The following is a 17601-nucleotide window of genomic DNA, read 5'->3' as shown; positions in this document are numbered from 1 at the left end:
GTATTTGGCTTTAGGAATAAACATGGTGTGATTTTTCTCAGCAGCCTTGTTTATCACACAAATATAACTGGATTAATCCACAGACTTTATAGCCTAGGAAAGGTTTCACTTGCCAAACTGTATCCTATGTGTTTTTATGAATATTTTAAACAAAAGTTCTCAAGACGTATCATGACACCCCCAAAGTGAATCTGTTGCTATTAAACCATTATTGCACGTCATTCGGTTCTCCATGACTTACTTTTTAAATCAGCAGAGCAATAAAAAAACTTTATGGCAGTTATTTGCCAAACTTATTGATGGTGGTGCCTCAACAGGGATTCTACAGTGTCTTTTAGTTTTCATTATGTGGGTAAGGGAGCAGTAAAATTGCATCTGGAAACTATTTAACTTCATATTTAAACAGAGGGACGTAGGAAATGGAGGAGACACAGCAGTAAAGGAAGAAACCCAGAAGTAGTAAAGGGGAAAACCAGAAATCACTGCAACTATGCATATTTTGCCTTTCAAATGTGCTTTTATTTAAAACAGCAAAAATTTTGGAATACGTTAAATTTTGTAAAAATCAGTGAATTGATTCCTTCTGAATTATATGTCCCCAAAAGTCATAGTAAAAATGAATAGAAGGGGCAAAGGCTGCTTCTTTTCACAGGAGAATGGACTTTTCCAGCCAATTTTAAAGCCTAGGCAGATCCATATCGAAAATTCACACAAAAATCAGCCTGGAAAGTTAGTAACATGCACAACTTCTTCTCTTCATGTAATGAACTGGGATGAAAAGCCAGAAGACTGGAAGATATGTCTGAATCAGCTAAGGCCAGATGGGAGAAGTCTCCTCATTACTATGCTTCAGTGCAGGAATAGTTGAGTATCATTGCCTTTGAAAACAGACTTGAGAGGAAGACAACAGGCTTCTCTTTGCTTCTACTTTTTTATATTTTCCCTTGAAGAAAATAGTCTTAGGAAAACTCAAGCAGCTTTCAAACTACGTGGCTGTCAGGGACAGCATCTACTAACATGGATTTGTACTCACACACTTGACCAGAGAGGAAATCTGCAATAAACATGCATTTTTGCAGGTGTAAGTTTTATGTGGTTCACCCATTGCAGGAATCTTTTCAGCTGGTTCATGACTAAGGATGATTAAAATGACACACCCAGTGTTGTAGCCATGTAGTTGAAATTAGATCTACAACTAAAAGGATGTAAAATGTCAAATATGAAAGGGAAGACATGAATTGAGAAGATAACTTTGAGAAAGTTCTCCAAAGGAATTGAATCACATGTTTTAATTTTGTTAGCAACAAGAGCACTCTGTGTTTTGCTGAATGAAGGTTAAAACTGTGTGTCTTTTCTTCTGTGCTGCCTATGGGTTATGAGGTTTACAGGAAATACTACTAGCCAAGAGCTGGAACAAACTACGATGAGGCAATGAAAGGAAAAGCTCCTCTTATTCCAGTGAAATAACTGTGCAACATAGATGACTTTGGAGCTCTGTTTCTTATTCACATCTGCTATAGTTATATCCTGTACTTCACAAATCTTTCAGGGGGAAGAATTACAAAATCAAATGCCCTCCCCCCCTCCCCTTTTTTTTTTATTTAGACAAAGACTGTAACATGAAATTCCCAATCAGTTTTTTGGAGATCAGCATAGGCTAGGTGGATTCTCAAAGGAGGGGACACAAAGACTGAAAGCAGATGTAAACACAGAATTAATCAAAATAAATTAAACACTGCAGCAGTCATGGAAACCTGGAAGGTGTTTTGTCACTACATTTTTCCAAAAGCAAGTATTTATAAAAAGACTCCTTGGCAACAGCAAGACAATACTGAAATGTAAGGATAGCTTTTAGAGCCATCAATTATATACATGACATCTAATATGTCATATTAAGGATAAAATATGGACATTTATCCAGAGAAGAGTCTTCTTTTCCCTTTGCATTTTTCTACAGCATTTTTGTTGCAATGCAAAGAGAAGGCAGGTGATGTGTTCCTTTCCAAAAAGAGGAAGTGAATGGAGATGGAGTCTACTTAGAGACTACATATACTTGCCAATCATTTCAATGGGCAAAGAAGAAATTTGCTCCACAAAAATAGACAGCAAAACTAATATAATGACGAGAAAGGGAGAAAATTGTGGCCTTAGGTCAGAATGAACTGTGACAGGGTAATTCTAGAGAAATACTCATCTTTCTGCCTGATCTCCTCTGTCTCAACTCCTTGTCCTGAATATTTTTTAGTTCTGCTGGTGATGTTACATACTAGTTGAGCTCAAACAGCTGAAAACACGTCTGCAGCAATGTAGAACCATAGAATCTGTTTGGGTTTGGATGGGACCTTCAAGGACCACATAGTTCAACTTCCCTGACAGGAGCAGAGACACCTTCAACTACTCAAGACCCAGTCCAACTTGACCTTGAATATTTTCAGGGATGGGATATCCAGCATTCTCTGGATAATGTGCAGTGGCCTCATTATAAAAGACCTCTTCCTCATATCTAATCTAAATTGACCCTCTTTTAGTTTGAAACAATTACGCCATCCTATAGGTGTCAGAAACCACATGTGAGTCTCTAAGGAGTAGGAGCAAAGGTCTATTAGGACTTCAAAGCATCACTAAAGAAGGGTCTAAGGGAGATAACAATCTTTCCTCAGTGCTCTAGGAAGAGTTCTCTCATAGAGCCATAGTCCCATGGCTATGCTGGGACCATGCAGCTGTAAGAGCTTCCACCCATGTGCTGCTGGAAGTGTGTTACACTCACAGAAGTTGTTTTTGGATAGATTTGGTTTGTTTTGCAGATGTTGGCTGGGCCATGTACAGAAGTGTTAGAGTCAGAAAGTCTCTTACAGCTTGCAGAGGGTGAATTGCAGCTCCTACCTGTAACTTGCTGAATCCTAGGTCTGAATTTCCTGTGTTCAGGTCCTTTTACCATCATAAGATGTCCTGAATCATGCATGATTGACCTGGCTTTCTGCTCTAAAGCTGAAGAACTCTTCCTCATATTAGCAAAGGTATTTCACTGACCCCTTTTCTTGTTGATCCATGCAGGTTAACCCTCCCGTGTCAGAATCTGGGGAGCAAGGAAATTCACACCATTATCTTCCTAGTGAATCTGCATCTATGTGTTAGCTGGCTGCAGGATTTAGAGCAGCTTTTCTACATTTCTGAGTTGTTTCTATTTCACAGGGTGTAATTAGTATCACAGTCCAGTGTCTGTGACAACTTGGCTTCATGAAACTGCATGCTCATTAATGCAATTGCCATACTGGGAGATATTCTACACAGCCCATTTCATACTGATGGGTTTCTTTTGATCTCATTTGGTATTAAACACCATTACTTTCTCTCCTCAACAGCTTTTCTCAGTCTTTAAATTCCCTGATGCCCCAAATGTGTTAGCTATACACAGCACTTTAGTGCTGATCTGGAGATGCAAACTCCACTGGAAAAATTGTTTTGCGGTGACATGGGTAATTATACTAACCAGCTAGAACAATTTTTAAAATAATTGTACTATTCTGATGTTTAGTTATTCATGTTCCTCATTTTACAGGTGCTCTGAGAAGAATCTGCCATCAGTTTTTGTTTCTATGTGTGCTGTGGGATGAGTTCCAGGTAGTTTTAACAAGAATATAGTATTGTCAGGCTATTTAGGATGATGCATAAAATTACCAAACAACCCATGAGAAATTAATTGAACTTAAAAATATAAAAGTTTTTTGCAGCAAGCATTACATTTTCAAGTAAATTCTTCTGAGGTGTCCCTCAGACATGTCAGGTTTGGGTTGGACATCTTCATGACGTGGTCAGAGGTCTCACTCTTAGGATCTTTTCAATTACTCATGTGCATGTTTGGAAATAGCTTGGGAAAATTTAAACTGCTAGGAAACTGCAATTGCTGACTACCTATGTCTCCCATCTTTAGCTAGTCTAAGTGGCCTGTGTGGTTGTTAGATTGTAAGTAGACTAAAAAGATGTAATTCTAACAGAATTTTTGCTTTGATATTCAAGCAATCAATTTTTCTACTTGAGAATAAAATTACATATAAAAACAAAAATAGGGTTTTAAAAAAGAGTTTTAAATGGAAAACATCACATTTCTTCATCTAAAATTGAAGAAACAATTTTTCATTTTTTTAATGCATTTTTTAGACCTGAAATCACTTATCAATTGTGAACAAAAGTTCTTTCTCCTTGGAAAGATTATTTCTAATAAAATAAACTATCCCTGTGTTTTTCTTTCAGTGATCATACACTCAATTATGAGGATGAGACTGTTCTTTGTTTAATCAGCCTCACCACCATCCTATACCGTCGTTTGGCCTCTGAGACATTACAATGACACAAGGACTGTTGATAGAATATTTGAATTGTTTGTCTCATTTGAGGACAAAGCTGGGCATCAGGATAAAGGATCCTAAATATATGAGTGTGCAATGCATACCATGAGGAATCCATCAGAGGGTGGTGAGGCACTGGCACAGGTTGCCCAGAGAAGCTGTGGATGCCCCATCCCTGGCTGGGCAGGTTGAATGGGGCTCTGAGCAACCTGCTCTGGTGACAGGTATCCCCACCCTAGGCAGGGCTGCTGGAATGAGATGATCTTTAAGGTCCCTTCCAACCCAAACCATTCTAGGCTTCTATGATTCTAAAATTCTATGATTCTATGATCTTCTGCTGGAAAATAAGGTGACCAACCTGTCATGCCTGTCCCTGGCATTAGGGGCTGGCAAGCATTGCCATCGGTGCCTGCGCTATCTGCAGACTGACTTTCTTCTATTCATGATCTTTTGTAAATGCAAATCTTGTCCAATTGTTTCTGATTTGGGACTGAATTATTGAAATGTGTTAACTGGGACATTCAGTAAATGACTCAATGATGATGCATATGATGAGCTTTTGGGTGTAAACTTTACAGAATATGCATGCTAATGTGAGATGAGGGCATTTCCTCTACTATCTAGAAGATGTCTAAATACTTCATACACTTGTGAATGCATTTTCTTATTGCTTTTACATTTTTCTTTGAAATCCGTTCTGTGTTCTGTGTGTTGAACATAAAGCATCAAATACATTTTGAAAGTGAAAATATTTGTTTCAGTTAACAGAAATCATTCACATAGGTTGTTTTTTCCTGTTAAAAGTGGGCTGCTATTTCCTGTTAAAAGTGGGATGCCTTTTGTAATTTGAAGGTTGTATTAGATTTTTAATTATATGTTGCTGTATAATACTACTTAAATAGAACTTGAAAAATAATCCTTGTGTAAAGAATAAGTGAAGTTAATGCATGGTTTCCATTTAATTAGACATTTTCTGCTTTAATAGTTTAATTCCCTGCCTAAATTTCATTTCCATAATCAAGCCATGCTTAGACTGTTGACATACCATTACTTCATCAAATATTCACCACAATCTTTGCTTTCCAAAATTCCCATTACTCTAAAATTAATTGAGAATATTTGACTAATGCTGAAAGACAATGAAGTTGACAAAGTCATTGAGTAAAGTTCAACTGTTGAAACAGCCCTGGTACTGTGAGTTTTACAAACAATGACAGAAAATGTTAAATATACAGTAAGTACAGTGAAAAATATGTATTATTGTTTGCCCTGTAAATGCTTCATTTCTCTCTTTGTTACTCAAACATATTATGTGAAAGGTCTTTCCATTAAAGTTCTTATCAATTGTGTAAGCCAAACATTACTGGAAGTTTGAATACACCAGTGAAGATAAAGGTTTTTAACCAAAATGTTTATGAAGTCTCTCCCCAGATTATTTTCCAATTTTACTAATTGTAAATTAATGAAATTGGAAAATAACCTGGGAAATTAATTAATAAATTAATTCTGGACAAAGGAGCAATTTGGGGCAGGAATAAGGTATTTCCCTCAAGTATCTTTCCAATCTACTGCTGCATGCAGTTTAACTATGCTGACAGCTGTCTCTTTCTGGATACTTGTGTTGTAACTGGAAATTTAGGCAGGGATAAGATATAGGGAGTACTGCTCACCACCCCTAAATTATCATGAAAGGACATGGAAATATGCTTTTACTTAGAAACAGGCAGATGGGCTTTCTGCAAAACTGCCCTAGACTGTAGCCAGATGTGTAAAAGGTGGAGAAGGGGATGGCACTCCCCCTCAAAAATGCTCTAAGGTCACCAGAGGAGAAGGGAACATGGAAATTACAACTTTATCAGAACTAAGAACCATCTGCATCCAGGATTATGGTCTTCATCTCCTAGTTCCTTGAGCAGACACTTGGCTGTTTCAGAAATCTCTTTTATTGTTTTGTTGTTTGTGTTATGGACTAACAGGGCCCATGTTTTTGCCTTCAAAAATGGCCATGAAGCTCTTTTAACACAAGTCATAGCAAAGAGACCAATTCAAATATGTGAGAAAATGAAAGTGTTGAGTTTACTAATATGTTGAGGCACTTTACTAATATGTTGCTGTTTTACTGTCACTGGAGTTTTTCACTACAGTCATCTTCTAGTCATGCAGTCAGAATCAATTTTGTTTCATATTAGGATAATAGAGGGAGAAAAGGTACTCTTTGGGGTAGATATGTGTTCTGGAGAAACTGTAAAAAGTATTACTGTCTGAAATATAAACATCCATCTTGTGAACTTTTCTGGTAGCCTTTAAGGAAAAGGTGACAGCATATTTAGCCCAAAAATTCTAATTTCCCATGCCTTTCTTTCTATTTTATTTTAAATTCTGTTTCCAGTCTTCATAATAATCTACTCCCCGTCCTTTCATCCTATAAAAGAAAATTCTTTGACATGAGTTTTTGTCATTCTATCTTTTTGTCTTTCTTTCACAGGCTTTGCTAAAATCATAACATGCTGAGGAAGGATTCTCAGCAAGTAAGTAGTCAGTACCAACACACCATATATATATATATATATATATATATATATATATATATATACACACACTCATATATATGCATATATATCGGTATGTGTATACACACATTTACTAAGTAGAAGCATTTATATTTAAATAAATTATATACATTCAAAATGAAATAGGAAAATATACCATAGAGCTCAAGATTGTCCAGAACTATGAAGCATTAAGTATTGAACACAACTTTTATCTCAAAGTTCTTTAATATTTTTAGACACAGACCACACCTTAGGCTTCAGCTGTACAGCACCAAACATTGTCAGGGCTTTGTGAGACTTATTTCTTGAAAAACCCTTAGACAGCTGATTGCCTTGGAATCTGTCTTTCTTCTAGACAGCAAGTGACGTCTCTAAGGATGGGATTTTTTAGGTACTAATTTTTCCTGTGATGTAACATTTGCAAAATACTCCTTGGGATAGTGCTGCCTTTGAGTGAGTGACACTGTCACATTCCCACTGACAAATTTATAGAGATACATGAATGATAAGGAACAAAAGTATTTCGCTTAAGCCTGAAAATAGATAAAATTAATTGTTGTATTCGTGGGAAGGTTATATAACCTTCTTCCTTTACAAATTCTATGTTAAGCCATGCTTTTCCCCTCTATACGGAAATACCTCACACAAACCAAATATGTGGTGAAACACCCATAATATTTCTAATTATTTTCTCATCCTAGCTATCTGACAGAAGTGAAATGATTTCTTTCAGAGGCAAAGGAGAACTCTGGGCTCCCAGAGAGGACCTGGTGTGCCAGCTCCAAAGGAGACTGCACCTGCTCCCCTGCTAAGACCTACTGACAACCACATGTCCGATGGGATGTGAAGTTCCATGCCATCTACACTAATAACAGGTCAATTGTTTGTCTGTAAAATTCCTTTGGATACTGTGGAATTCACTCTTGCTGCTTTCTGAGTGTTTTGAGAGGACAAGATTAATGATGCAACATACAGTGTAAAGCAATGGGCTGCCAGGAGAGAGCTTAGTGCATTTCTGTGTGAAAAAGGGCTATATTTCTCCTTCAGCAGCTGCTCAAAGAGAATCTGATTTCTTTTGCACTGGCAGAAGTCCTAGGCATAACTGCACAATTGCAGCTTCCTGATGCACCTTGGAATTTGAAAATCTCTGGTTCTTGTAGCTCATAGACAGGGTTGAAGTAGAGGTACTAGGGTTCAGCAATAAGAACAGGAAATAAGTGAAGAACAGTAGCCTTGGTGAGATGTTTGGAGCATCAATCTACAAAGGTAGGAGATTGGCTGATACATACCTTCCAAATTTTGGCATTGTACTTGTCTAGTACTTTCCTCTGCAGAGCTAGTGTAAAAAACAGCTTGCACAGCTGTCATTCAACAAGCTGAGCTTTGCCTCACCAGGAAGCCCTTCATCATGTTCTTTGGACCTTAACCTTATCAGTAGTTGGAAGAATACCTGGCTGATTCTTCACTACAAAATTCGTTTGTAGGCTAATTGCTGCAATAATCTGTTTTATGAATTAAGATTTTAAAGGTCTCTATGCCAATCATTGATTTATAATTTATATTAGTTACTGATGAAATCCAAACAGTTTTAATATACATTCCAGATTAGGAATCTAGGAAGAATCTGTTTTATGCTTCAACTCACACAGGCATGATGAGAAGAAACGTGTATATTTATTGCAATCCTACTGTTACCTAGTGAAAAATGCATTTCACTTTACTGAGCCCCAAAATGTTGGAGATTATGTTGCTATTGAGAATATTTCCCTACTCTGAAAGCAGATGTACAACCCTCCTTAGTGACAGTTTGTAGAAAGGGGTAATTGGACACCATTCCTTCATTTTGCCTTAAAAGTAAAATGGGCATTGCAAAACGTGCCACCTCAGGGCTACCTCGGAACCACCTGACTGATCACAGAATACTTGCATGCCTTGGGTTGGAAGGAACCTTTAAAGATCATCCAGTCCAACCCCTCTGCAATGGGCATCTTCAAGTTCACCATCAGTGCTTTTTCATAAATGTCACTTTTTCTTCATAACTCTCCATCCTACATAAACCCAACATTTGTGTTTGCAGCTCAGTGCTCTCAGAACCGTCTTCCTCCTGCTTCCTTTATTTCTTGCTTGCTTCTAAACCAAATAGCAGAAACTATTTAGAAAAAAGGAATAACATGTATTTGATAATTTTTTGATATAACAGAGAAACAATAATTTCCACAGGGCTGGTGTTAATATCATTTGATGCAGAAATGCTGGAACTGAGTCAGAGTTAATAGCAGCACAGTGACAGCCAGAGTGACTTGATAAATGACAGCTTTCTCTGACTATCTGTTCTCAGAGGAACTCTCTCTGAAACAAGGATGTTCCTTCTAACTTCCTCCCATCATGAGTGTGGAGGAAATAAACAGTGTAACTTTATATACTTTATACTACAGCTTCCCCCTCCATCTCTCTCTCCACTTGCTTTGCTCCATCCTTCCACATTGCTAAATTATTTCAGCCCAAACCTCTCTTGCATGGCTGCCAGAGACAGCTGCTCGCTCAATCGAAGGAGAAATTTTGAGATTAAAATAATTCCTGTGTTCCTGTGACAGTGACTTGGAAGTGATGTGGTGCTGCCTTTTCTGACCTTCCCATGATGGATTCATTAGTCTTCCTGAAGGTGCCAGAAGAGCAACAGAATACTTGTCCTTTTTGGCTGTCCCCAGACAGTGTTTCTGAGTACAGTGAAGTCATATCTTTGATAGAAGATATGACCTGAATTTCAACAGCTTATTGCTGTTTCAGAGTATTTAGTCTAAAAAAAAGACATATGGCAGAGGTTACCTCAGCCCATATTTAAATTGTGTATGAAAAGCATCCGGAAGAACATACACACTCTTCCTTAAGCAATTGAGATGTGACCTTCTGCCATGGGAGGAACCACAATGTGCTTTGTGTTGTGCAGAGGTCCTCTGGCAGATGTGCAAGGCTGCCAAGGATTTAATTTAGAAGTGAAAGTGTAAGGCTCTGCAAGGAAGGATGAGCTCTTCAGAGCTCCCTGCATGGAGAAGCATCATTGAATAGTTGCTCAGGCAGAGCTTATGAAGCAATCTGTACTGTTATACCAAGGATTCAAGGACACTGTGCTTACATCTACACTGTTACTGAAAGGAAGATAAGAATCAGGAATAAATTGGAGGTGATGTGGATGTTTACAGGTCCAGGGTTTGAGTTTTTCCCATTCTACCCATTTGTCCAACAATATGGGTATCACTTGTGAGAGCCAGTCCACACCCAAAGGCCAACAGAGTGATTAGGGAAGAAACACGTGGGGAGGTCCAGAAAGCAGAGCTAACAAGCTGAGTGAAGAGGGTGGCTGGAAACAGCCTCATAATGGCACAGGCTTGATTCATTCTGTCTTTCCTTCTGGATGTGTTTAATGAACAAATCTAACAAACAGAGATGACAGAAGGAGAATCTGCAGAGAAGTTCCAAATGGAGGCTGAAAGGATGCTAGGATAGAGGCAGCAATGGTGTTTATGTATCAACCATCTCATTGGTCTCATGAAGGGAAGCTTCAGAGGCGAAGCTGGAGGAGCAAATCTGAAGATTCTGCTCACTACAGAGCTCTTTTTTGTGTGTTTGGGTTAGGGTTTTTATAAACTATTTTTGCTTTGACATTTAGGGGAATTTTTCCCCTATTTTCTTTCAAAATGATGGAAGAAGAGAAGCTGTTCTGTTCTCCTGGATGTCTTCCCATAGCCAGGGCAGTTTCCCAAGGGTTCTTGGCCTAGGGAAGTGCCAAGTAGCTAAGCAAGGGCAGCTGGGAGAACCAGGGATGGGACGCAGTTTCTATTTCCTGAATAAATCTGCAGCCATCAAGACAGCCTCATGCAGGGATTTAAGGCCCTTGCCTTTCCTCTTCTAAGACTGTTCTTTCTATTAACTGAGGTGGAGAGAGGAAGGCAACACAGAAATGTTCAAGACATTTTGTTTTCTCTTCTAGACACACAGCCATGACAATTAATTACTGATAACAGTATTGGGGCCAATGTGGAATCTATTTTTTTCATAATTTTACTATTCATTCCAGTCTCTCCATATGGAGGTCTGTCTATTACATTTTGCAATCTACATTGGGATAAATTATCTCTAAGAGTGCCCATTTTCCTTTATCAGCCATAACAGAGACTCTAGGGACTGGTTCAGCAGGATGGAGATATCAACATGAGCCTCAGATTAATCCTTTTTCTCAAACATTGATTAATCTTTAAGCCTATAGTCCAAAAAATTTGGACTATATACTAATGAAACCCAACCTTTTTTTCACAATCTGACAGTTTGTTAGAATGCTCAACCCATGGGTACTTCCAGACTTCCTCTGAACCAGCAAATGTGAACTGAGACCCTCAGATTATGTGTTAAAAAGCAAATGTTTCATTTGATTTCATCTTTAAAGAAAACATACCTTGTCATCAGATGTGACATATTCTTTGAAGCTATCACTTCAGTAATATTAATCTATCAATCTTTTTAAATGAGGCATGCATTGTAAAGAGAAGGATAACTCATTAAATTAAAAGCTACAGCTGGGAGAAATGGACTGGCTTCTAACAAGTAGGTTTGTTCTTTTATCCCATTCATTATAAAAAACTCTCTGTGCAAACATAGATGCTTCTACCTCCACCACAACTATTACCAGTCTTCTTTGTAATGTCTTTTCAATTAATTCCATCCTAATTACTTTTAATTAGGAAATTAGGAATTAGGAAACTTTATTCTAGCTAATGTTTTTTTCTGAGATAAATCTCTGGGAGGACTGGAATTATCTATGCCCATATGGTCAGAAAACAGTTGTTTGTGGTGTTTTTTTTAAATTGATTGACTATGCAGCTTTTCAAACCCACAGAATTCTTGATATAGCAAGTCATGCTGCCATAAAATATTAGTCTATACTATTGGAGTTCTACTGATGCAATTCATCATATGCTTAGTTTTAAACTGAGAGGCATGACTCTTTTTAACAATTATCCCGGAAATAGAAAAGTAATTTTACTTTGGTTACAGTATACACATTAAAATTTTTGTCTTTAAAATGTTAATAGTATAATTACATTTGTACAACCTTTCTACCTTATTTCCCTGAATTGATAAAATTAGTCTGGCATGTACAAGGTACAAAGTTGAGACAGAGCAACATCAAAGAATGTCATTAATTTCATTTCCAAGGTTAGTTTTCTTAATACTATCATTAAGACATGCTATTAAATTTTAAATTAACCAAATCTTTATTATATTCATGGTGTAGCGTTTTATATGTTCTCTTTGATAGTAATAAACCAAAGGACTAGTTAAGCCAGTACACTGATCTTTGAAATAAAATCACATGCATGTCCAAGTTTGTGTATGTGTAATGCAAATGCAGGTACAATTTCAAATATTTAGGTAGTGGAACACCTTGACAAGACCTGATGGATTTGCTATTCCTTTTTAAAGGAGGTTATTCAACTTAAGCACTGTCTTTTTCAGTATGCTTTTATGGTTCATCCTAATGGAAATAATAACACTGAATAGCTGGATAGCAATTCACATTTTCAAAGCACTGTGCAAACATTAAGTAATACAGTTACACAACATCTAAATAACTATAATACTGGCTGTCAAGGCAGTGAAGAAGCAGACAAATGCAAAAGACTGCAGGCAGCTCTGGAATGGATTCTGCAGCGAGGAGGGAGGGAGCAAGATCTCTCTCAGTGGAGCAGGGCTCAGCATGCTGTACGCTCCAGGTTTGCATTGTTCTGTTTCAGCCACCTGCAATGCTGTGTTTTAAGTGTTAATTAGCAGGTAGCAGATGCTGGTCCTTTTCCAGTTCTGCCTTGGAAGTGTTTCTCTGCTGTGCATCAAAATACAATGATGCCAATTCCACATTTTCAGTGACTGGTTTTCTATTGAGCATCTGGGCATAATTCTGGGTACTGACATTTTGAAAAGTTTTTTTTTTCTCTACTCTTTCTCATTTTCTCATCCTGCTGTAGGGATTTTTTAAAACAAGCTGCTGACAAGAAGGCAGAAAAACTCCCTTTTTTGGTGTCTCAGGTGGTGGCACTTTGTCACTGTCAACTTTATGTTTTATCTTGTCTATGTCAAGAATATGCTGACAAATTTATTGGAGTGCTGGAAGGATACAATTGGAGACATTTCATTCTTTGCAGCCTTCTGTTAATTTCCTGGTTTAGAAATCAGTGCTGCTGAGGTCTGTTAAACAGTAGCAGATTTTGCAAAACCCTCTGTTCCTTAAGGACCCCAGCTCTAGGCATATTGCCGAGAGGGACAAACATACTTCTTTTGTTCATTATACCCTGAATGGAAAAGAAAATAATCTATTTTCCTGCAACCATGCCTGTACCTGACTCCTCTTTGCCATGTTGGATATATTATACTTCAATAACAAAGCAAAGTGGAGGTCAACTTACAAAGCACTGAACGCTATTTAAGTTTAATTCTAAGCTGAGAAGGATGGGTCCAGAATTTTGGCCTTCAAGGGGAAGGGAAAAATTTTATTTCCAGTGTTAATTTCCATACTTAAAAATACAACTTCCTCTTGTCTTTATGAGCCCTCTCACATTGTAAATGTTCAAAAGTGGCATATGACTATGATTGTGCACACAGTTTATGAATAGATCGCTCCACACACGTTTGAAATAAAGCAGCAGTTGCTGGGAGATGTGCAAGTGTTAGCTGTGAATAGAGTTCTGCGGAACAATTCAGAGCCTGTCAAACTCATAGTCCCTTTCTTGTGAAAAGTAACATATCTTTAAAGATGGTATTCACAATTGTTCTGGTTTTTACCATTTATTTAAAAAAAGGCACCTGAGAACAGGCCAGAACTCGTAGTGCATTGTGATATTGTTTTTCTAATTAGTAAATATCTACTAGCAAAAGTTCTTAACAATGGGTTGGTTTATATTATTCTCCCTGCAAGGTTTTTCTTCTCACTGCAGAACTGAAGAGTTTATATTTTGAATGCAGTGTTAAATTATATTTATGTGTGCAATTGTAGGAGAGTAACAGGAAAGACAGAAAATTGAACTTAAACTTTCTTTCTGAATATTGACTTCCGATGTCTTGAGAGTAATTCTGTCAGACTCCAGTGATCTGTGATGTTTTCTGAAACATTTTTGTGAAGCCGATCTTCAAATTTTTTTTAACCCTTGATGACTTTACTCTGTTTCCAGAACCTCAACTCCTGCCTTGATGCCTTGCAGCACTGTCCCCACCGTTTGTGTCTCCAAAGTCACATCTGTGCCCTCACACAGTGTGCCTCTTCTGAAACTGGTAATGATGAAGCATTTCTGGGTTTGTTGTTAAAAACCAGCAGATGTCGCAATTTCCCCCCAAAAGAGCAGATTTCTCTCCAGTCTCTTCAAACTGCAGCAACTTCTTAGGTATTTTTGTGCAGTATTCCACACTGCAATAATTCTGTGTGAGGTAAATTATTGTTGAGCAACATGCTCCAACCATCAGCTCTTTTATGTACTCTCACTTTAAAGCTGAATGTATTGATATGAAGATATCCCAATTTTACTCACTGAAATATAAGGGAGACGTTGCTGTGATGCTGAACACCCTAGAACTGTGTTGCTGTCTCAGGTTGCTTATTGTAGAAAGGCATTTTATTAGTTTATTTGCCACAGAATCCATTCAGTCACGTTTGATGCGTGAACTCTCCTTTAGTTGCTGCTCAAATGTCTGTCCAAAATAGTTACATGGATTATGAGATGCTGCACTAAGGGAATTAAGTAAATACTTTTTAATGAAAGCATAACTGATAGATTATGCCTGCTAGTTAAATAAACTAAAATTTGTATTATCTAACTTTAGCTACTTAAAAATTGGATTGTTTGTCTGAAGAAGCTGTTGTGCCTTCTTCTGCAGTTAAGGTGGAAAAGCAAATGTGTATGGGGGCCATGTCATCTCTTCCTAAGACTAGTGCTGGAAAGATGTTCTATGGAGATACTGTATCGCTCTGTCAAGTGTAGAAGGAGCTTAAACTGCTGTTTCAACCTTGATGATTATTTTGAAGATGGTTAGAATTAGGTGTTAATAGGAACATTTGTAAAGCCTATTGTGCTTTACTTTTTTGGTTGCAGCCTGTTTTTAAAAACAATCAATCAGACTGTGGTGCTCTTGATCCCTGTCAGCATCAGCTAAAGAGACAATATTCAGCCTATTGCAGCTATGCAAATACTTGTGGCTCTGTTGGAATAGTACCTAAGCTCCTGCTTAAGCAAAGAACTCGTCCAAATTGAATCCTTATCTATATGCATCCCTAGACATGCACTAAAGAAAATGAAAAAAAAAAGCCCAGTGGAGATAAAATTTAGCTTAAAAAATTTCGTAAGTGTTGATTTTTCAGTTTTTGAGGTTAGTTTTACCAGGAAGAGAGTGAGATGCACTTAACATTAGCAGTCTGAGATTCAGACATGTAGGCTGAGCTGGCTGTCTCAGCTCTCCCGGTAATCCGTACAGAGTAAGTGAGGGCTGAACAGGAGTCTGTGCTTGCATGAAAGAAACTGTCATCTCCTTCTCTTACCTGTAAAGACAATTTACAGAAGTATCTTGCCAGCTAATGTGAGGTAGGATAAATCCTATGAAATACAAAAAAAAAAAATTTGAAAAAGAGAAAAGAAATAGTTAAAGAAATCTATGTGTTAAAATAAGTATGTGCGTATGCAATATTTTTATAGTCAGAAAGAACTTGTCAGTTTGAGCTTGTAGGGGGAAAGTGCAGATAAAAAGTCAAAATAATAATGAAGATGCATCTTCTACAATAGGCTGAAATAACAAAAAAGGCTTCCAGCCTGTGGGATGCCAGATAATAAGGAGTCAAGAGTGGACATAGGCTGGGATGTCTTGTTCCATATGACAGGCTCGTGTTTCTTGCCATTTACATTTCAGGCAGCAATAAAAGGTGGGGGGAGGGTTGCAACTATGTGCTCACTAAAAAAACTTCTGGAATGTTTTCCAATCAATACCCAAAATACTGATATACAAGATGACTGACTTGGAAAAAAAAAAAAAAAAAAACAACAAAAAAACCCAGTAAAAAAAACAGACCAAAAGAATTTCAGTAATTAGGAGAATTTCCTGTGAAATGTGTAAGGGAATCAGCCTGACCTCAGATGGGAAGAGGCTCCATGCACTGCATGGATGTATGGAAACGTGCAGTTGGCTTTCAAAACTCCCCATGACTGACCTGCTGGAGAGGAAATTGTCACTGTAAGGGGAAAAGGGGTCAAGTGGACAGAGAAGACATGGAGAAGTGACACTACCTGACCCACACTTTCTCCATAGATGCCACCTTGCACTCTACACAGAAGCAGCATGGGGCATGTGAAAACAGCCAACTGCAGCTTCACTTCCTGAAATTGGCCCTGGAATCAAGGCTAAGTGTACTGGGCTTGATGTCTGCCAAGGGCAAATCTTGGGATAAAACCAGCCTTTTGTTATTGCTAAATGAAACTAAATAAAAGAATTTTATCTGTGTGAACCTCACCCAAGAGACTTAGGGTCTAGAATCAGTTACAGAGAGAGACAGAATAAATGGGAAAGCTTCATAGTGACTTTGATAATGCAGGAAAATTGTCCTAGTTCAAAGTCGAAGGTAAGAAGTTAATTTTTTTTATCCCTCTGACCATAGGGAATCATGCTGCTTAAAACATCTCAGTACTCAAAGTTAAGGAAAAGAAGTGATACCTGGCAAAAGTCATGTTTTCAGCATGGCTGCATGCTAGGACTGCAGCCTTTGGTGTGCCTGAGCACCTCTTTCCCCCTTAGCTGAGCTTGACACTTCTAATTCCTTCCTTTGTCATCGTCAGGAAATTTTGTGTCATGGTCACATCCCTTCTACTTCTGCAGCCTCCCCTCCCCTCCTTTTTTTCATTCCTTATTCTCATTTTAATGACAGGAATTTCAAAGCAGATTGCCTGGACCTGAAGGCTTAGTCACATCAACTGACCCCTAAAGGACTCCCCACCCAGTCAGAGGTAGAGTTGTACCTCTATGGCACCTGGCAGCAGCTGTAAAAACAGATGGAGCTTATTGTCACCATCAGACAGGTGAAAAGTTAAATGAAAAATGAGGCTGATTTATGAAGGCGACTCATCAGGGAAAACTTGGCAGCAGATGGGAAGAGTCCTTACAGTATCTAAACAATGTGTGACAGTGCAGTTTTTATATTCTTGATTCTTGAAAAGAAAGTGAAATTGTACTTTGGAGCCATGGAGAAAAGGAGATTCTAAGAGTTAACTTGGAGTCTCTTTAAGATGTCTGTTGAAGGGCTAAACCCCACTTTTTCTGTTTGGTGTGGTTTTCCCCTCTATTTTAAAAATAACACAATATTTTCTTTTGCTTCTCACCGTATAACAGCCTTATGCAATTGCATCCTTTACGAGAGAACTCTATAGCAATGATCTGATTTAAATCCCCCTTTTCCCCTTTTAATTCAAGCCAGGTATTATATTGGGTTTTGGTAGTGTGGGACTGCAGTAGTGTCTTCTGTGAGGAGCTGCTGGAAGCTTCCCTCTTGTCTGATGCCAGCCAGATCCAGGACAGACCCACCACAGGCCAAGGCTGAGCCCAGCACCAATGGTAGAAGCACCTCTGAGGTAACAGATGTAAGAAGGGGGAAAAACTTCTGGGCAACAGCAGCCAGAGGAGAG

General features: G+C 38.1%; 1 long non-coding RNA gene across 1 annotated transcript in view; it reads left to right on the top strand.

The window, feature by feature from the left end:
• Positions 1 to 17601, top strand: part of LOC139592704 (uncharacterized) — a 172603-nt gene that overhangs the window by 1772 nt on the left and 153230 nt on the right. Inside the window, exons 2-4 of the long non-coding RNA XR_011680092.1 lie at positions 6832 to 6874; positions 7632 to 7773; positions 14116 to 14215. This is a non-coding gene — a long non-coding RNA (uncharacterized lncRNA). The remainder of the gene's footprint in view (positions 1 to 6831; positions 6875 to 7631; positions 7774 to 14115; positions 14216 to 17601) is intronic.

Source organism: Agelaius tricolor, unplaced genomic scaffold, assembly GCF_023055355.1.
Source record: "Agelaius tricolor isolate 1412-34295 unplaced genomic scaffold, bAgeTri1.0.p SCAF_9, whole genome shotgun sequence".
Lineage (NCBI taxonomy): Eukaryota > Metazoa > Chordata > Aves > Passeriformes > Icteridae > Agelaius > Agelaius tricolor.
This window is presented reverse-complemented; position numbering and strand designations above follow the sequence as displayed.